Raw genomic sequence first — 22,968 nt, 5'->3', positions numbered from 1 at the left:
GCCGACGTGGTAGCCGAAACCCTTAATTGCAATGTCAAAACGGTTCGCCTATGGGAAAAGAAGTTTCGCGAACACGGTGAACTAGATTTACTTGACCATCGACAAAATAATCATCGGCCACGACTTACAACGTTTGATGATTATTTATTTCTCATTGAAACGTCAATGCATAATCCGTTTTTGCCCACAAATCAAATATTACAATTAGCAGATTGTAATGTGTCGAGATGGTCAGCTTATCGTCGTTACAAAGCTAATGACCACATCGCAGCCCGTCCTGCTAAAAAACCAGAACTGACCAACATTCATCGAGCAGCTCGTCGGCAATACGCTGTAGATTTTGATAATTGGACTCCGGAGCAATGGGAAAATGTGATTTTTACCGATGAAAAAGTAAGTAATGAACAATAGTTTTCTGTTGTCATTTTCAATGTTTTAATGTCTTTACCTCTGCTAGTTAACTTCACTTTGAAAAATGATTTCACTTTTTAGTCCTTTTCAACATCGGGAGAAAGCCGCACGCTTGTATGGCGTCCTTGTAAAGTATGTGAGATAGTGTTAAATTATTAATATGTCGATCAGTAATAACACTTATAATTTGATATACGTTTACTTTAATTATAACAAGAATACAGTAGTCGGCACTTGTCTAGCAACCAAGCTTTGCCTTCTGGGTCTTACAATAGACTGACTCCAGAGACGTACACTAATACATCAGAGACTTAAGTTAACTATAAGAGACATCTATCGGACATTACAGTCCTAAAGGTCAACGACTTAATCCGGACTATGTTCTTCCTGATCGCTGGTCCGGCAGAGTTACTTCGAACCATTGGGGCTGCATGTCCGAAATCTCACTTTGACGGTGGAGAATACGTTGAGCTTCTAAACGAGTGTATGGAACCTGCTGTCCGAGAAATGTATAAGATGAAAAAAGTTCAAAAAGTTGAAAAAAATTAAATTTAAGTCGAAAAAGTCGAGATCTCATCAAAAAATCGTCGGCAAATCGATAACTTCAAAAGAAAATAAGGCGAAGCGAGCCTGAATCAAGGTTCATTTTTGACCCGGGTACAATCAATTTGAAAATTTTTCTTCTTATTGAAATCTTTGTATTTTCTTATTTATATTAGGAATGATGGTGAAAAATTGGAGACCACAAAATCCAATCAGAAGAAAGCTTGATCTGAACGTTTACACACGAGAGGTATGGGACCCGATTGGAACTAGAGTTCCACACTTATTGGCCACCGTGCAATCCATGCCAAGGCGTCTGGAACAAGTTACTGCTCGAGACGGTTACTGGGAACCATATTGATAATTATGGATAAATATTTTTTTTTATGTAGTAATAGCTCTACTTCAATGTAGAAGTTTTTGTTAAGTTTAAGTTTTTCTTTACATTTTAATTATTATAATTTATATAAGACTTTGGTGTTTAAATTTAATATAATTAAAATAAAAAACGTAATTTATAGAATAAATGTAATAACTTTTAATGTTTCTATTTACCATGAAAGTTTTATTTTTATAAATAAAAACAAACATCTATTTCAATAAAATTTGGAGCTTGAATATTTATTACTGTGAATTTCATTTAATAGGTTATTTTTTACAATTTTATTAATTATGAAAATTAAAAAAATTGTATTTATCCATCAAGAATGATCTACTGTCCGTAGCATGTCTCCATTTTTCAGGTAAACTTGTCCAGTTAGTTGATGTTGTTCATATTATCTGCTTCAGCTTCTGCGTAAAATTGAATTCTCGCTAGCCTCATCTCCTGCCCTCGTCTAACTAATTCTACAGCAGAAAACAATTTTTTGTTATCACGAGTGGTTTCGAAGTAAAACCTGAAGACATTTAATAAATCATGAATTCTTAATAAAAATTTTCTATAACAGTTGTAAAGGGGAAAAATTTTTTCTTATAGATTTTTATAAATTTGACTGATATTTTATTTTAAAGTATGATTTTTGAAACTTGTTTTAATTCAAAAGTCTTAATTAAATCCATAACCTATTTCAATGTTTACAAGCTGTCACAACATTACACTACTAACCATCATAAATATATTCATCTTTGCCATGACTAAGTTCACACTTTATTCCGGTCTCAGTGTTGCCATTACATTATTTTGCCCTAGACTTGATACTTTCATAGAGTGGATGAGAGTTAAAAATTCAAAACCCAGGCATTAATGCTCACGCCTGTAAGGATTGTTTGAATTTTATATCAGAATTTCTATATAACTCAATGAAACTATAGTAAAAATGCAGACTGAAGAACCGCTGGTGGCGCAAAAATGAATCATTGCTATAAAAAAATTTCAATGTTTTACTGAATCATGGCATTTCTTAGAACTTTTTATTCTCTGGCAGTGCCTTTTTTGCATAAAAAAATTTATAAAAGTGTCTAAATTGGAGGTGCTATAGTATATGCTGGCCTAATTTCATTATTTAAATTAGTTCTCACAACTAAAATGAATAAAGTTTTATAATTTTAAGACGAAGAATCAATCATCTTTCGAATAGAGAAAGAATTTTCCGAAAATTTATTATTTTAAAAAGTTTTTAAAAATGAGAGCTAAAAAGAGCCAAAAACCACTATGTCTACGGTATAGATACACGGTAGGCTCGCGCCATGACACTTCACACATATACATGTGTTTGAACGTGTACTTGGCGCGTGACACTACCGTGTCTCCTGATTTTAAGACTTAAAATAAATTAATTTCTTTGATCGAGAATGTATGTTTTTTCAAAAGTAATATTTTTCTCAGTCCGTGGATTAATGGGGCTTTAAAAATATAAAGTAAAATTAGTTTCTTTGTTTTTTTTTTTTATTATTATTGATACATTATACATGTGGTACATCTTTATAAATCGATTTTTTTTATTACTTTCGTCTAATCGCATCTTAAATCGCATCTTAAATCGCATCTTAAATCGACATTTATTGAAATGTTAGAGCAAACACCTACATGAAGTTTTAATGACCCCTCCGGTCACCATAGAGAAAAAACACAAGGGACAGCTGGAAATACCTGTTTAGAAAGCAATTAACCCTTCGTCACTCGCTCAATGAGCGCGGCGCCGCCTTTTTTACAATTATGCAATTTTCTCATAATTACGGTGACGGATGACGTCGAAAAAATTAGAATGCTTGAATTAGACTTTCTAAAAGAATTTCTAGCATTAGCCGCTCCTAAGAAATAAATTATTTTGTTAAAAAAAAATATTTTCATGCGAAAGAAATTGAAAAGCGGCGCGACGCCGCCCAGTGCGAGTTAGTAACCGGTAAATGTCCGCCGCGCGCTGCTGCCAACTTGTGTGTGGTAATATTCTCTTGTACGACCCGATGAAAAAAGATTTTGTCTAATCATATATGATCATGCATAATTGTCTATATATGATCAGATCCAAAAATTGGCCAGGTCTGATCATACATAACTTGATCTGTTTATATATGAACAGATATGATCATATATAACCATGCATGAACGAATATAGTCATTTTTAGAATTTCATTCAGAATATCTGTAAATTATTAATTAAGTAATTTAATTAGGATTTATTGTCTTTATCAATATAAATGTCGGTTAAAATTAGATAAATAATAAAAAAAAAAAAGTTGTCATCCGTTGACTACTATTTTACTACGAGGTCACCCGTCCAATTAATGTCCCATGCCGATGATGCTTAACTTTGGTTATCGATGGATTGTAGTCTAATCCTCTAGTCTGTTCTAGACTTATAATTAAGAAAAGTTTATGGTATTACTTGACTCAAATAATCAAATTGATACTTTATACTTTTAAATTGCTGCCGAAATCTTTGGACATTTTTTGAGTATTTGGGATTTAAGTTTGATTGATAGTTGACAGAATAAAAATTTAATAACTTTGATATTAAAAAATTGTCATATTATTTAATATATATATATATATATATATATATATATATATATGTATTTATTGGAACTATATACATAATTAAATATTTATAGGTTTCATATCAATAAAGTCTGATCAGATTTAATAATACATAGACATATATAACTACATATAAGTTTATATCAGTCATGTCTGATCAGATCCAATCATATGTAAACTTATGCACGACTATACATGAATTTATATTAGCCATGTATGATCAGATCTAATCATGTATAGACTTATATATGATTATATATGGGGTTATAACAGCCAAGTTTGATCATATCTAATTATATATAGCGACTCATATATAATCAGACCTGATCATACATAGACTTATATATGATTATATATGGAGTTAAAACAGCCAGGTATGATCATATCTAACTATATATAGAATCATATATAATCAGATCTGATCATATATAGACTTATGTATGATTATATGTGGGGTTATAACAGCCAGGTATGATCATATCTAATTATACATAGACTCATATATAATCAGGTCTGATCAGATCTAATTATATATAGACTTATATATAATCAGATCTGATCATATATAGACTTATATATAGGCTTATAACAGCTAGGTATGATCAGATCTAATTATGTATGGGGTCATATATAATTATATATAATTATATATGACCCCATATATAATCATGCATGATTATATATAACTTCATATATGATTATATATAATCATATATGATCATATATAATCATATATGATTAGACAAAATCTTTTTTCATCGGGGATATAGATATACAAATATTTAGGTTTGACAATTAGGTATTCTCTCTTAATAGAGATACATTTTTTATTAATAATTAAGAATAATTCTACGCGTAATAAGTATTTTATCACAAACAAAAATATGTTATTTAAATATTAATTATTATGTTTACAAATATATATTTATATTATATGTAATTTGTGAATAATATTCGAGAAGAATTTCGAGGTTATAACCACAACAGGTAATTGAATTTTATTTTGTTTTTAATTAATTTTGAGTTAAAATAATGAAAAAATTCTAGTAACAATAGAAGCATTATTAATAATTATAGAATTAATAAAATTAACAATAATAATAATAATAATATCAACAATAAATAATTTATTAAAATACATTTGAGTAATAATTTTATGAGCAAGCGATTTTTTTAATAAAATTGTTGTTAAAAAAAATTTAATTTTAATTAAAACGGAGTAATTCCTGATAAAAAAAATTAAAAACAAAATGGAAAATCTATCTTTTATTTTTTAATTTCGATAAATTAATTATTAAAAAAAATTTCATTTAGATTATTTTTTATATAGATTTCCCGGGAAAAAATGATTTTGCCAAATCATATATGATTATATATGTTCATATATATGATCATATATGATTATATATAATCATATATGAAGTTATATATAATCATGCATGATTATATATGGGGTCATATATAATTATATATAATTATATATGACCCCATACATAATTAGATCTGATCATACCTGGCTGTTATAAGCCCATATATAAGTCTATATATAATCAGATCTGATTATATATAAGTCTATATATAATTAGATCTGATCAGATCTGATTATATATAAGTCTATGTATAATTAGATATGATCATACCTGGCTGTTATGACCCCATATATAATCATACATAAGTCTATATATGATCAGATCTATTTATATATAAGTCTATATATAGTTAGATCTGATCATACCTGGCTGTTATGACCCCATATATAATCATACATAAGTCTATATATGATCAGATCTATTTATATATAAGTCTATATATAGTTAGATCTGATCATACCTGGCTGTTATGACCCCATTTATAATCATGTACAAGTCTATATGTGATCAGGTCTGATCATATATGAGTCTATATATAATTAGATATAATCATACCTAGCTGTTATAACCCCATATATGATCATATATAAGTCTATACATGATTAGATCTGATCAGACATGATTGATACAAACCCATATATAATTAGATATAGGCCTATATATAATTAGATCTGATCAGACGTGACTGATATAAACCTATATGTAGTTATATATGTCTATGATTAAATCTGATCAGATTTCATTGATATGAAACCTATAAATATTTAAATGTATATATATATATATATATATATATATATATATATATATATATATATATATATATATATATATATATGTATATATTAAATAATATGACAATTTTTTAATATCAATGTTATTAAATTTTTATTCTGTCAACTATCAATCAAACTTAAATCCCCAATACTTAATAAATGTTCAAAGGTTTCGGCAGTAATTTAAAAGTATAAAGTATCAATTTGATTATTTGAGTTAAGTAATGCCATAAACTTTTCTTAATTGTAAGTGTATAACAGACTAGAGGATCAGACTACAAACCATCGATAACCAAAGTTAAGCAGCATCGGCGTTGGTCATTAATTGGATGGGTGACCTCGTAGTAAAATAATTGTCGATGGTTAATAATTTTTTTTTTTTTTTTTTTTTATTTAATTTTAACCGACATTGATATTGATGAAGACAATAAATCCTAATTAAACTACTTAATTAATAATTTACAGATATTCTAAATGAGATTCTAAAAATGACTATATTCGTTCATGCATGATTATATATAATCATATATGATCATGTATAAACAGATCAAGTTATGTATGATCAGACCTGGCCAATTTTTGGATCTGATCATATATAGACAATTATGCATGATCATATATGATTAGGCAAAATCATTTTTTCCCGGGTTAGCAATCTGAAAAATGTGGCAACAGCGCGCTTGATTTAACACGGCGGCGCAGCGCTCACCGCGCGAGTGACGAAGGATGAAAAAGTGATGCGGGTGACGAAGGGTTAAAGGATTATCAATAAAAATGTACGTAAAATAAAAAAAAAAAAATAAAAGTAAATTCTAGAATGAATTTTAACAGTAACTAATTTTAAAATAAATAAAATGTTGGAAAATCCAAAATTGCACACCTCAATCGCTTATTTTTTTTTTAATCATTACTTTAATTTCTTTTTTTTATTATGAATTTTTTTATTCAACTTTTAAATTATTAATTTGATTTTTTTATTTCTTAATTCCAGTTAAGTTTTTTTTTTTATTTAAATTTTTTCTAAATATCCCGCATTTTTGTTGTAGATGTCGTTTTTTTTTTTTTCAATCCCACTGTTCTACGCTAGTGCTGCTGCCAGTAGTTGATCGGGAGAAAAAAAGAAAAAACAAAATTTACTTTTGTAATAATAACAAATAGTAAAAATAAAAATGGCCGCTAAACTTTTCATGAAAAACCAGTTTTACGTTTTTAATTAATTACAATTAAACTAAAAGGATTTAGAAAGTAATTTTCAATAGGGTTCTTGTGATCAAAAATACAAAGATAATAAAAAAAAGTTAGGCCGATTAATTGTGTCTATCGAGAGTTATTTGGTTTACTAAGTTTTATCATACAGGACAATTCACGACTCGTGTCACTGGGATTAAAATAATTTATATTTAATTAATGGAATAATTAATCGACTTAATACTCGCTTTGCTCGTGCAAGAAAGATGTATGTACTCGTTCTCGTTGAGAATGCGGCATAACCCAAGACTTGTGTCGCCAATCCAAGCATGCCGCAAACCCTCTTTCTAATCCTACGTATCGAAAATAGCTATTTAGAGAGGTGATTTTCTCTTTCACGCACTCCTTTTAGGGCATTTGAGGACTGGAATTGCATTTTAAAATATATGGTTGGTCAATTAAGGAGAGTTAAAATATCATTTTAAAAGGATGATTTACTTCTTTATACGCTACTTTTTTGGGACATCGAGGACTTGAATAACATATTACGATCAGCGCGCGCGGCAAGTCCAACATCAAAAGAACTAAGGCTTTTGAAGCTCAAACTACTTTTTTGATTTTGACTCGGGATGACCACAAAACCGCAAGGGTAGTAAGAGATAAACGCTAAAAAATTTTTGCCCGGATCACGTGGATAGCTAAAGCTGGGGCTGAGTAATTTCAGTAGCCATGACTGAAAAATGTTACTAAGTTATATATTGATGACATTGTTTGTGCGTTATTATTATTATCATTTTATCAATAATTACTTAGTAATTGGAAACAACCGACTCGGTAACAACAAGCAAATGCGATGAATATGACTTTGTTAAACTTGTATTACTATAAATAGTACAAAATAAATTTAAGTTCCTACATGCCTTCGACGCACTAGCAATTATGATAAAGAAATAAATACGTTCGTCATGGGAGGTATCCACGTGACCAATGTTTCCTGAACAGAAGATCTAACATTTACTGATCAGTACACAGAAGCTTCTAGAGTCTTAACGTAACAATATCTGTAAGTTATAATAATTTTTCTTAATCATTTCAAATTGTTTAGATTTAGAGGATTTTATTTACTGGATAAGTCAGAAAGACCTCAGCTTAAAATTTCCATTGAAGGCAATGCTAAATATTCGTAGAAAATAAATAATTATTTGGTAGATATTAAAATGAATCCAAATATTAAATTTATTATATCTTACGTTTTTAAGATCAATCTGTAAATTTTAAAGCTTATTTTTCTGAAAAATTAACTTTATATGCGGAAATTTGAAATGGAACTTTAGTCTCAGCACACAACTACTTATTTCAGTAGCATTAGAACTAGTAGTTTCGCACGTAAGAAAGTTTTTGAAGATGACTTCTGAAGTAATTAAACAATACAATTCGTAAAAGTTCGTTAATATTTTTGGGTAAATTTTTCTAAAATCTAGCTATTGTATTTGTCTTCATGGTCGATTTTTCAAGGAATTTTGTCACAACCTATCATAATTGGTTGAGTTTTTATTGATTTTTCAGAAACGACTTTAAAATCTAATTAGCTCTAGAACTTAATAAAACGCGTCGATTGCTGCCTTAGCCATCATAATCGGTTAATTTGTTCGAGAGATATCACGGAAGATAGAAATGCTAAAAAACGGTTTTTTTTTTTTAAACAGTGGCATACAAAAGTTCTTTCGAGCTCGAAAATGTATTCACGGCAATGTTTTCGAGATCAAGGAGTTCGAAAACAGCGGGAAGTTTTGGGGCTGGTTCGAAGGGTCAACCGATAGGATTATTTTTTCATTCAGTTCATATTTTCTATGTTTTTCAAATTGCCATTAATTAGGCTCAAAATAAATGACTATAAATTAAGAAAAAATTGATTTTTTTATTATAGTTGGGGCGTTCCACGCCAAATCGACCACTTTTGAACCCGACCCCTTTAGATTTGGCTGAAAATTTTTTCTCTTTTTCTACCCCATCAAAAACGTTTCTCATAATTTTTTCACCCAACCGAAAAAAAATTATAAATTTTTGAAAAAAAAAGGCTTTTTTTATTTTAAATAGCTATAATTTTTTCAAAATTCGACTGATTGGGACGTTTTTTTTTTTTCAAAATTTATGTTTTTAAATGCACTTTTTGAAAAAAAATACAAAAAAATTTTTGCAACCTATCTTCATTGTTTTTTTGTAGATTTTAAGAAAAAATAAAAAAATTTTTCGATGTTTACCGTTTTTGATTTTTTATTTTTTTTTTTTATATTAAACTTAGACATTTTCTGCAGATCCTCAAATTTTTTCAGAGTGATGTTTTTTCCATTTATATTTTTTTTTCCCCATTGAAAAAAAAATTTTTTTACGACTAGCCTTATTTCTCAAAACACCATGCTGAAAATTTTTGAGAGTGCTCAGAAAACTTTCAAATTTGGAAAAAAAAAATAAAAACAATAAATTTAAATGGTAATCTTCGAAATAATTTGAATTTTGTTCGAAAAATCAAGTTTAAAAATAGAAGGACCTTCTGAATAATTTTTTTGTATTTTTTTCTGAAAACTACATTCAAAAACGAAGAAAATAAGAAAAAAAAATTTTCGTTTGATCCATTTTTTGACAGATGCTGGCAATTCAAAAAAATTCCTTCTACACTCATTGTTGTATGGTTAAAATGATTTTTTTTTTTGAATTGCCAGCATCTGTATATAATTTTTTTGTATTTTTTTTCAAAAAGTACATTTAAAAACATAAATTTTGAAAAACAAAAAAACGTCCCAATCAGTCGAATTTTGAAAAAGTTATAGCTATTTAAAAAAAAAAAAGCCTTTTTTTCAAAAATTTATAACTTTTTTTCGGTTGGGTGGAAAAATTTGAAAAAATTATGAGAAACGTTTTTGATGGGGTAGAAAAAGAGAAAAAATTTTCAGCCGAATCGAAAGGGGTCGGGTTCAAAAGTGGTCGATTTGGCATGGAATGCCCCAGTTATAGGACAAAGTAGTATTTTAAGTAAGTTAGAAAAAAGTTGAAAAGGTCAAAAACTGGGCCAAGTTCAATAACTGGGTCTTTTACCTTAGCGTAGGCATAAGAAATTCGTCGTTTCTCCAACACCATCCAACGCTCTTAAATTAAACTTGTGAAGCAGGGATTGCATAAAAAGAATAAAATAATAATTACAATTAAAAAACTGTATTTATTCCTATGTTCATCATTCTAATTTACTTTTGAATAGAATAAATATTACAGTCCCTGATTAGAAAATATGATTTGTGACGATTAAAAAAGTTTTTAAATTATTCCATATTAATGTTAATAATTATTATATTTAAAACTGTGCAAAAAATGTTCAAACAATTTCATTCGTAAACTGAATATTAGTGTAACGACAAAATTCTAGTCAAGTAATTATTATTGAAATGTTGCAGATAAAACACCAAAATGTTAAAATTATGTTTATTGCTATCAATTTTATTCCTTATCGGAGTCCCGGAAAGTTTTTCTTTTGATTGCGACGGCAATTGAGTAAGTTTTTATATAACGATTTGTAAAACCTACAAAATTCCTAAAAATTATTTTCAACATTTTCAAAAGATATATTTTTTTTTTTTATTGAAAATTGATTGCTATCTAAAAAGGCACTACAAACGTAATCCGTAGGCGGTTTGAAGACAGAAACTTTAAAAATAATCAGAAAATTATCAGAAACTATGATTTATGTCTCAAATTTCAAAACACCATAGTTTCTTAAACTCGAAATTCTAACCCTGGTGAAAATTTTTCGGACTTCTGTCTGAAAAACTCAGTTCTAGAGTTCTAAAGACTTTTTCAGAGTTCTAAAGACTTTTTCGGACAAAAGTCCGAAAAATTTTCACCAGGGAAGCTTTATTGTTATAGTTTTTTATTTATTTATTTTTTTAAATATTTAATTTCCAGTAAAAATATTTGACATTATTTTATTCAAAAATTTTTTTGGATTCGTTAAACAAAAATACAAGGCTTTTAACAAATAATTGACAAAAACTTTTAAATTGGTAAAATAATAACTTTCTTTGTTTTAGTGTCATCCGTCACAAGGTTATCCGTGCTGTCAGTGGTATACATGTTCGAGTTATTTTTTTCAGGGTGAATGCTATTTTCACTGATAATAAAATAATGATTCCAGCAATTGTTTACTGTTGAAAATGTACATTTACTTCAAATAATAAAAAAATATAAAATTATCTAATTTTCTCATTTTTTATAAATATTAATCATAGTCCTTCGGCTGATGAGGAGAACCCGTATACATTTCGATAGCACCGGCTACACTCAACGGTATCTTACGTATTTTGGGCCAAAAAATCACAAAAATCGGGTCATTTTTGTTAAAAAGTGCCCAGGTAGAAAATTGTCTTAGTCGGACAAGTTTGAAACTTCAAATAGCTTTATTTTAGCTTAATATCTAAGTCTTGGTTTGTATGCTTTATTCTAGGTTGTTATTAGAATGAATTCTATGACAATATCTTTAAGGTGTAACTAACTTTTAAATATACCTTTCTGTTAGCTTTTTTTCTACACGTATGATAAGATTCGTTCTAAGCTTGGATTCTAAACTTAAAACTACCTTATCTGCTAACATTACTCCAAGCGTACATTGAAAACTGAAGTTTGAGGTTAATTAGAAGTTTGTGTTATTGTTTATAAGTGATAAATGAGTTCAATTTTATTTGCAACATATATAAAGAAAAATATTTACTAAATAAGGTAGTTTTAGTTTTTTAAATTATTGAATCACAAGTTGTTAATGCTCATAATAAAAAAATTTGAATTTTTTAGAACGTCGTTACATTACAAGCATAAAACTGATTACGTTATAAATTACTGTTAAAACGATGAATGACAACCATAAAAGAACATTTACTGTTTTATATTTCTGAAATAAATATAACACTATACATTTAATGCCCAATATCTGATGTTTGTGTACAGAAAAAAAAAATAATAAAAAATTTTTCTCTGTAAACATGTTTTCAAACTTAAATTACCAAATCTATTCTAGCTAAGAATAAGATATATTTTTAACCTTATAGTAATCAGAATTGTCACTGTTTATGCAAGCTAAAACTGCAAGCTTTATGTTAGCGATCCAAAGCGTTACCAACTAACCTTGTGTTAACCATAGTTTTTTACCTAATTTTAGACTAAAACTGATAAAATTAGCTTAATACAAGCTAATTCCATTGATTAATTTCTATCTGGGTTTATGAAAATGTTTTCCGTGATTTTGAATCAGATTATTAGGTACTTTGTATTTTTTCGATTTGATTTTTTTTTTTTTTACCCTCGCAGATTTGAATCACGGTGGAAACACCGTGGAAGTGTAAACACCGTGGATCCACCGTGGTTACACGGTGGGTTTGTTCCATTTCACCACCGGGTAAACACAGTGTATCCACTGTGATTACGCGGTGTATACACCGTGATTCCACGGTGGCTTGACCACTGTGTATACACGGTGTTTCCACTGTGATTACGCGGTGTATCCACCGTGATTCCACGGTGGCTTTGTGCTATTTCACCACCGTGGTTCCACGGTGTATCCACCGCGTAATCACAGTGGAAACACCGTGTATACACAGTGGTCAAGCCACCGTGGAATCACGGTGGATACACCGCGTAATCACAGTGGTAGAATGGAACAAACCCACCGTGTTTCCACCGTGATTCAAATCTGCGAGGGTAATTTTAAACGTCCATTTGGCGCGATTTCATACAGAGAATCTGTTTTTGGTAGGATAATGATTTCCGTTAATTTTTTATTTAAAAGTCCCATAACTTTTTTAACTTCAATCTTACGAGCTCGCAGATAAGGAATTTTTTTGTAGACAATTAAATTTTCTATAAAATATTGTGATAACGCGAGATCGTACCCAGGTAGAAAGTAATCAATGGAATTAGCTTGTATTCAGCTAATTTTATCAGTTTTAGCCGAAAATTAGCTAACAAACTATGGTTAACACAAGGTTTGTTGGTAACGCTTTGGATCACTAACAGAAAGCTTGCCGTTTTAGCTTACATAAACAGTGACAATTCTGATTACTATAAGGTTAAAAATATATCTTATTCTTAGCTAGAATGGATTTGGTAATTTAAGTTCGAAACCATGTTTACAGAGAAAAATTTTTTATTAATTTTTGTTCTGTACACAAACATCAGATATTGGGCATTAAATGTATAGTGATATATATATTTTAGAAATATTAAACACTAAATGTTCTTTTATGGTTGAAATTCATCGTTTTAACAGTAATTTATAACGTAATCAATTTTATGCTTGTAATGTAACGACGTTCTAAAAAATTCAAATCTTTTTATTATGAGCATTAAAAACTTATGATTCAATAAATTGAAGAATTAAAACTTACTTACTTAGTAAATGTTTTTCTTTATATATGTTGCAAATAAAATTGAACTCATTTATCACTTATAAACAACCCTGGCGGACCCAATATTACGGTAGGATTACGGTAAGTTACCGTAGATTACGGTAGTAGGGTATTATACCGTAACATACCGTATCTTACCGTAGTTCTACCGTAACCCTACCGTAGTCATACCGCAATCCTACCGTAGTTCTACCGTAATTCACCGTAATCCTTCCGTAGTCTTTCCGTAGACCTACCGTAATCCTACCGCAATTTACCGTAACCCTACCGTAATCTACCGTAACCTTACCGTAATTTACCGTAATCCTACCGTAATTTTCGGTCGTTCTACCGTATTTTACCGTACTTCTGCCATAATATTACCGCAATTCTACCTCAATCCTGCCATTTCATGACTGCAAGATAGGGTAAATTAACGGTAGAACTATGATAAAAATACGGTACCTATTTGTGCGATCATCAAAACAAAGTTCTGGTTCTTCACTATTATGAGTAATATCTTTACTGTTGATTACAACACAGCCTACTAGCTATCGTACACTGCCGCATTACGGTGGTTCACGGTAAATAATTTACGTGATTAATTATAGGACATGTTTGTTCATACTTGAGAAGTTCTGATAAATCCACGCTGCGTAAATGTAAGGGCCTTATTTCCACACCATTTCTATCGATTCATTTTGTCTTTGTTTGGCAGATGGCGCCATGTAAATTTTCGATTCGAGTAATAAAATCCTAAGTAAGCATCAATTCCCAAAATAATAGGTTAGAGAACTAAAAGTGACTCAAAGGTTATTCTGTACTAATTTATGAAATGGTACAGCAATTGGGTGATTTTCCGAAAACATTTTCTTACAAGGTAATTAACTTTAAGATTATGTTAATGTTTATAAATTTTAAAAACTTATTATTTATAACAGTGCCGATGAAATTGAATATTTTCAATAAATTTTTTTCATTCACGGAAGCCAAATTTGAAGATAAATAGATCATTTGCTACAAATTATATATATATTATAATCATAATTATATATATATATATATATATATATATATATATATATATATATATATATATATATATATATATATATATATATATATATATATTATATAACCAACGTAACTGAAGAATAGCATAAAAAATTACTCAATTTCTATAAAAACTTTTTTTCATCGATGCATCGAGTGATTAATTAATTGTTATTAATGTAACAGGTACAAAAACTTTCTCAGGTCGGTGATGCAGCAATATTTTTACATGAGATGACTTATCATGATATCTTAGCTTGCCAAAATTGACGAGTGAGGTATATGGAAATTAATTATTATAAATTAACGGTATTACATTTGCTTAATAACTGTACTTCGATTTATAACTGCATATAAATATATTTTAAAGGAAATGTGCACTCGAGAGGAGGGTCACCATGACACCTAATGATGATCACCACAATGAAGAACCGTAACTTACGGTAAAGCTACCGTAACTAACGGTAGTTTAACGGTACTTCTACCGTAACTTACGGTAATTTTACGGTGGCTCTACCGTAACTTAGGTAGTTTAACGGTACTTCTACCGTAACTTGCGGTACTTCTACGGTAACTTACGGTAATTTTACGGTGGCTCTACCGTAATTTAGGTACTTTTACCGTAACTTACGGTACTTCTACCGTAACTTACGGTAGGTTTATCGTAACTTACGGTAGTTCTACCGTAATTTTACGGTGGAGCTACCGTTACACCACCGTAGGTTACGGTAGCTATACCGTAAGTTACGCTAGAACCACCGTAAGTTACGGTAAACCTACCGTAATACTACCGTAGACCTACCGTAATATTAGATCCGCCAGGGAATAACACAAACTCCTAATTAACCTCAAACTTCAGTTTTCAATGTACGCTTGGAGTAATGTTAGCAGATAAGGTAGTTTTAAGTTTAGAATCCAAGCTTAGAACGAATCTTATCATACGCGAGGAAAAAAAGCTAACAGAAAGGTATATTTGAAGGTTTTAGTTACACTCTAAAGACTTGTCATAGAATTCATTCCAATAACAACCTAGAATAAAGCTTACAAAACAAGACTTAGATGTTAAGCTAAAATAAAGCTATTTCGAAGTTTCAAACTTGTCCGACTAAGACAATTTTCTACCTGGGTAATAAGCTTGAATATTTTAAGAGTTCACGGAGAGAAATTTATGGTAACCGTTCCTAGTACGTTTATTAAATATCATTCCATACCGTTATGGTAATGATTACTTGGAATTATGGGATATAGGCCCATACTTTCTGATAAAAGTTCCCATAAGTATGGGAATAATTCCTATAATTATGGTAAAAGTTCCCATATCGCATGTGAAAGAATTATGGTAATGATTACTATAATATTATGGGAATCGTTCCCATAATACTACAGTAAACGTTACCATAATATTATGGTAAACATTACTATAATATTATGGTAATGGTTACCATAATACACAGTAACCGTTACCATAATATATTTTAACCATTACCATAATGTATGGTAACCAATACTATATATTATGGCAATGGTTACTGTAATATTATGGTAACGATTACTATGATATTATGGTAATGGTTACCATATATATGGTAATCGTTACCATAATGTTATGGTAATGGTTACTATAATATTGTAACGAATGTAAAACTGATCTTTAAGATATTTGAGTAGCTAGAAAACAAATGCCTTCTTCTCTTGTTTTATAGATGCGCAGCTAAAGTCAGTCAGTCTCATTTTGACAGTTTAACAGCAAACATTGTATCTCAATAAACTACATATTGCTCTTGCTTTCTTTTACTGCTGTTAATTGTGGTGTTGTTATTTCTAATATAAGTGTGTCATCATTGTAGTGTATAAGTGATATTAATTTAAGATACCAATCACTACAATATTATGGTAATGGTTACCATGCATTATGGTAACCATTACCATAATATATGGTAACTATTACCATAATATTATAGTAACGATTACCATAATGTTATGGTAACGGTTGCCATAATATTATGGTAACGATTACTATAATATTATACACTAATGCAAAAAATTAAAGGAGCAGAAAAATTTTATAAATTTTTTAGTGATTTTTGGAAGGCTGTAACTTGGTGAAAAAAAATCGTATCGAAAATTTAAAAAAAGCATTTTATAGCTTGAAATCCCTAGTTTAAGTGTATTTTTTTCAAAATTTTTTAAAAGCTCCGATTATTGCGCAAACATGAGAAATACCGCGAGCCAAAAAATTTCTAAATTTTTTTTTTTTTTCCGAAGAGCCCACGGACCGCGGAAAAATTCTTTCAACTAAACGAATGCATACATCGTTTAGCAAATTTATTCAGCTTCAATTTGGTTTTTTTTTTAACCCCGTAAGACGATTTGTCTCAGAGATATCAGCCTTCAAGCAGAAAATGATCCTTTTGGCTTTGATCTTCGATATTTCAGGTACCAATGATCGCACAGAAAGTTAAAGTGCGGCGTTGAAAACTTGAATAAATTCCCTACAAGACCCTGTCATCATTTTTTGAAAAAAAAAATTTTTTTTATTTTTAACATCCATTAGAAGAAAGTACAAAAAAATGACTTTTTTTGGTTTTTTAGTAAATCAACCGCTACTCTGCAAATATCGATAAAAAAAATAATGTTGCCAGGGACTTTTTTAGCTTAATGTACCCCCAAGACCCCTGTAAATTTTTAAATTAATCCATGGAACCGTTTTTTGGGAATCATCGATCAAATTTTAGCTAAACAATTGAAGGAGCAAGTTTTGTTCCTTTAATTGTGCAATCATAATCAAAATGAAAAAATTTTTTTTTTTCGACTTTTCTCAAATTTTTGCGTTGGTAACTCAGCAAATGCAAGGAAATGACAAAAAAAAATAAAAAATTTCCAAAAAATGTCAAAAAAAAAATTTAGAACACAAAAAACAAGTTTCAAATTTTTTTTTTCTTCGATTTTTTTTGACATTTTTTGGAAATTTTTTATTTTTTTTGTCATTTCCTTGCATTTGCTGAGTTACCAACGTAAAAATTTGAGAAAAGTCGAAAAAAAAAAATTTTTTCATTTTGATTATGATTGCACAATTAAAGGAACAAAACTTGCTCCTTTAATTGTTTAGCTAAACTTTGATCGATGATTCCCAAAAAACGGTTCCATGGATCAATTTAAAAATTTACAGGGGTCTTGGGGGTACATTAAGCTAAAAAAGTCCCTGGCAACATTAATTTTTCTATCGATATTTGCAGAGTAGCGGTTGATTTACTAAAAAACCAAAAAAAGTCATTTTTTTGTACTTTCTTCTAATGGATGTTAAAAATAAAAAAAAATTTTTTTTTCAAAAAATGATGACAGGGTCTTGTAGGGAATTTATTCAAGTTTTCAACGCCGCCCTTCAACTTTCTGTGTGATCATTGGTACCTGAAATATCGAAGATCAAAGCCAAAAGGATCATTTTCTGTTTGAAGGCTGATATCTCTGCGACAAATCGTCTTACGGGGTTAAAAAAAAAACCAAATTGAAGCTGAATAAATTTGCTAAACGATGTATGCAATCGTTTAGTTGAAAGAATTTTTCCGCGGTCCGTGGGCTCTTCGGAAAAAAAAAAAAAATTTAGAAATTTTTTAGCTCGCGGTATTTCTCATGTTTGCGCAATAATCGGAGCTTTTAAAAAATTTTGAAAAAAATACACTTAAACTAGGGATTTCAAGCTATAAAATGCTTTTTTTAAATTTTCGATACGATTTTTTTTCACCAAGTTACAGCCTTCCAAAAATCACTAAAAAATTTATAAAATTTTTCTGCTCCTTTAATTTTTTGCATTAGTGTAGTAATGATAACTACAATATATGGGTGCCGTTCCTATAATCAAAATTCCAAGAAAACCGGTTGCCATGCATTATGGAAACCATTCCCATAATATATTGTAATTGTTACCATGAATTTCTCTCCGTGTTACAGCCAAAGATCGTTATTAGTCTTATTAAAATTATCTGACATTACGATTATAATTTTGACAAACTGTCAACAAATTTTTATAATAATTTTCGAGGCATAGAATTTTTCAAAACAGTTTTTATCAGCCTCGAGAATTAAAGTTCAGAAAAAATCGATCGATTATTTAATTTATTATGTATTTATATATTTTTAGAGGTCATAAAGCAAACATTTATCGGAAATAACTATTATATATAATTGTTTTTAATTATTAAGCTCGAGATTAAAACTAAAACTGTGCAATCGTGGAAAAATAATAAATAAAAAAATTGTTAAAAACTCGCGATTTATCGAGAGATCTTCGATACCAAGTTTAGTAATTGACTCACGAGTAGTCAGTAGTTGAATCGTTATTCGATACGTAAGTTAATTATTATTAGTTTTATTTAAAAATATTCAATTCAAATAACTATTTTATTTCTTTAGTTCAGGAAAAAAAACATGCAAATATCAAAGTGACTTTTGTTATTATCTATATTTTTAATAACTGGCTTTAACGTCACCGCAGTTGAAGGATGCGAAGGCGAGCCGGTGAGAAGTGGTATTAAATATTAGAAAAAAAAAAATAATACTAATTTTTAAGCTCTGACTCGTCACTTTTTACTTAAAATTTCTACAACTTTTTTAATTTAAAAATTACATACTCGCGTCATAAGAACTTCTTGTAGGAAAATCAGAACTTTAGATAAAAGTTCCTGTGCGAGTCCATAAATTTTGAATCTAAATAGTTATAGCCTTTATTGTAAAATCCGGGAAATTTAATTTCTTTAAACTTTTTATTCTCAAATCTCATAACTTGGTAAATTTGGAATTTATAGATTTATTTATGAAAACCGTTTTAGTAGAAAATTTAATTTCCTAAAAAATTAAAATCAATTAATTACTTTTTTATAACAATTTAATATATGACAGCATGGGTTCTCAAATATTGTCGTTTAGGTTTGTAATGGACTTATGGTTAAAAAATCTGTCTATCGGTTGACCCTGCGGGCTAGCCCTAAAACTTCCCGCTATTTTCGAGCTCGAAGAGCTCGGAAACATAGTTGTGAATACATTTTTGAGCTCTTCGAGCTCGCACTGAAAAAAAAAATTTGCTATCATAACAAAAATCAAGACTACGCAGCTATTTGGTATGATAACAAAACTATCTTGATTAACACAACGAAGTGACATTTGTTGTGATAAGTAAAGTGAAGTTGCTGTTGTATTAAATGATATATGTTGCGGAAAAATTTTTCGAATACGCATAGAATTTTGTGCTGTGATTAGGTGAACAACATCATTAAGAATTACTAATTTTGCAAGAATTAGTAAATAAGTAAAAAAGTAACTCAAAAAACTTTGTTCACAATTGTTATCTGGAAAATAACTGTCTGTCCAAATTGGGCCAAGCATCACGTTCACAACTATGTCCAATACCGACTATCAACCTTAGCAATGTACTAGATGGAAAAAAAAAGTTTACTGGAACAGGAATTTTTCAGATAGATCTGAGTTGTTTTAGAACAGAAAAAAATTCTTAAGATAAGAAAAATTTCTTGACTCGGGAAAATTTTACTTCACCTAAGATATTATCGCTTCTTGATATATTCTCTTGAGTCAAAAAAATAACTTCTTCAAGGCGCCCTTAGCTATACTTAGACACATTGGTATATTTTTCAAAATAAATAGCGTTTAATATTTTAACCATAATTTACAAACGCAATTTATGTCAAAAATAAAAAACTCGTGATAAATTCTTAATGACATTGTTCACCTTTAATTAAAGCACAGAATTCTATGCGTGTTCGAAAAATTTTTCCTCAACACATATCATTTGTTACAACAGCAACTTCACTTTACTTACCACAACAAATGTCACTTCGTTGCGTTAATCAAGATAGTTTTGTTATCATAACAAATAGCTGCGTAGTCTTGATTTTTGTTATGATAGCAAATTTTTTTTTTTCAGTGCGAAAATGTATTTATACTAATGTTTTCGAGCTCTTAGAGCTCGAAATCAGCGGGAAGTTTGGGGGCTGGCCTGCAGGGCCAACCGATGCCCAGATTTTTCCGTTCGGGATATATTGTGTGTTAATTTAAGAGTAACATTTGAAAAGTGTTACTCTCGAATAAAATAACATTTTCGTGTGTTAAAAAATCAACCAATTAAAGCTGGTCAAGCAAGATAATAACAGTGTGTTGAATTAACACTTGGAAGTGTCAAAAATTTAACACTCTAATTATTAACACTTGCTTTTTTTACATATTGACGAATCCTTTTTTACTGTATACTGACCAAGATTCATTCGTCTATTCAAGTCCACTCATCATTCTCATATCTTTTACAATCCCGATGAAAAAAGATTTTATACAATTGTATAGAATTATATACCAATTATATATGGACGATATATAATTATATATAGACTACATATAATTGGATAGAAAAAATGGCCCGTTCCAATTGTATACAATTTGTATAGAAATTATATACAATTGTATACAATTCTATATAATTATATACAATTCTATATATTGCAATTATATAGAATTGTATATAATTATGTAGAATTGTATATAATTTGTATAAAATTGTATATAATTATATAGACTTGTATACAATTTGTATAGAATTGTATACAATTTCTATATAGTTGTATACAATTGGATCGGGCCATTTTTTGTATATAATTTTATACAATTGTATAAAATCTTTTTTCTTTGGGAAGATACTTGTCGATTTTATATATAAAGAGTCTCAACTCCTGACAAGCCTCTATCATCTTCCACTCCTCAAAATCTACATATTTTATGCATAATATAACAATTAGAACTTCTCAAACACGATAAAACAAAATCATAAAAAATAAATATGATGATAAATTTTTAACTCACCGACTGATAAACAAGAGTTGCAGCAGTGCATTGATCGGTATTAACTCCGAATCAGTCGCACTGTAAGTATCACTTGATATTGTCGCAGGTTAATGCGAAGTAACCGGGCTTGCATCAGTCACAAAAATCGCCGGCAACGTTTGTTTTGCAAAGATAGTCACCCACACAGTCGTTCACAAGTACCCGCTACCTAAATAAATAAATAAATCATTTATTTATCTGGATTTTTATTTGATAAAAAAATCAATATATTATAAAACATCGGGAGTGATTATGGATTTTATTTACATCCGGATTCACTCCGTGACTCGGAGTTCCGGAGTTTTGGAAAAAATCACTCCGCATTTTTAATCCTTCTGACTTTCATGAATGGATTATATTAATAAAAAAAAAGTTAATATTACAAACATTTATATAAGATAAAATAATGGTTGATTTAATTGTAATAAATATTTATTTGTCTCAAAGAAACTCCTCACAAGAGTTTTAATAAATCTATTTTATTACTCTGAAGTATAAATCTTTCTATCAGTATACTTGTGTATATGAAAACTTTTTCAAAATAAGTACAAAAAGATTATTAAAACTTCCTTATATCATCTATTCTTTTAAACTGTTACCTTTAAGTATTTTTTTGGTTTATTTAAAATAAAAATAATTTTCTTAATGTGTCTGCTACTTTTAGTAGCAGTTAAATTTCGAGTTATGCGACGCATAGGCTCCCAGTGAACACATCAACGTAACAGGGATGTCACATTTATAGAATGAAAACTTCCGGTTACGTAAAATCGTAAGTCATATGTACATCACATCTTCACAACATGTATATCACAATTTCACACTCATTTACGTAACATTGTTACGTAACATAATAAACGTAAATGTGATGTTAATGTGACGTACATGTTACATTGGTGATATAACTGTGATGTTATTTGAATATCATATTTACATAACATAGAAGTCATGAAAAAATACAAATTTTACGTTGAGGTTATATAACAGTGACCTCTAAGTGACAACATTTTCTATTAAATTGTACAACCCGATGAAAAAAGATTTTGTCTAATCATATATGATCTTGCATAATTGTCTATATATGATCAGATCCAAAAATTGGATTTTTTAAGTATCGATCAAATTTTTACTCTCATTTGTTTCTGAGAAAAAAAATTAAGAGTCAAAAGTCTAAAAATCCCATGTTATTTAAATGGGAAATATAAAATGATTTGGGCACGGTTTAATGTGAAAATTAAGAGCCTCATTGTGTTGGATATTTTTTTTTAGGTCATAAACTAAAGATTCAGGGGGCGATCGGTAAATAAAAATCGATTTGGGAAATAACGGACACCCTAATGTTTATA

The 22,968-nt window shown here is 29.3% G+C and overlaps 2 long non-coding RNA genes across 2 annotated transcripts; one reads left to right on the top strand and one right to left on the bottom strand.

Annotated features, from left to right (window-relative positions):
* Positions 1–1,572: 1,572 nt before the first annotated feature.
* LOC130671267 (uncharacterized) lies at positions 1,573–22,520 on the bottom strand. Its single transcript, XR_008990493.1, has 3 exons — positions 22,225–22,520; positions 21,605–21,794; positions 1,573–1,800 (listed from the first exon to the last, which is right to left on the bottom strand). It is a non-coding gene; the product is annotated as an uncharacterized LOC130671267 (long non-coding RNA).
* Positions 8,092–11,484, top strand: LOC130671265 (uncharacterized). Its single transcript, XR_008990491.1, has 3 exons — positions 8,092–8,328; positions 10,712–10,808; positions 11,345–11,484. It is a non-coding gene; the product is annotated as an uncharacterized LOC130671265 (long non-coding RNA).
* Positions 22,521–22,968: the final 448 nt, after the last annotated feature.

The sequence above is a fragment of the Microplitis mediator genome, chromosome 7 (assembly GCF_029852145.1).
Source record: "Microplitis mediator isolate UGA2020A chromosome 7, iyMicMedi2.1, whole genome shotgun sequence".
Lineage (NCBI taxonomy): Eukaryota > Metazoa > Arthropoda > Insecta > Hymenoptera > Braconidae > Microplitis > Microplitis mediator.
This window is presented reverse-complemented; position numbering and strand designations above follow the sequence as displayed.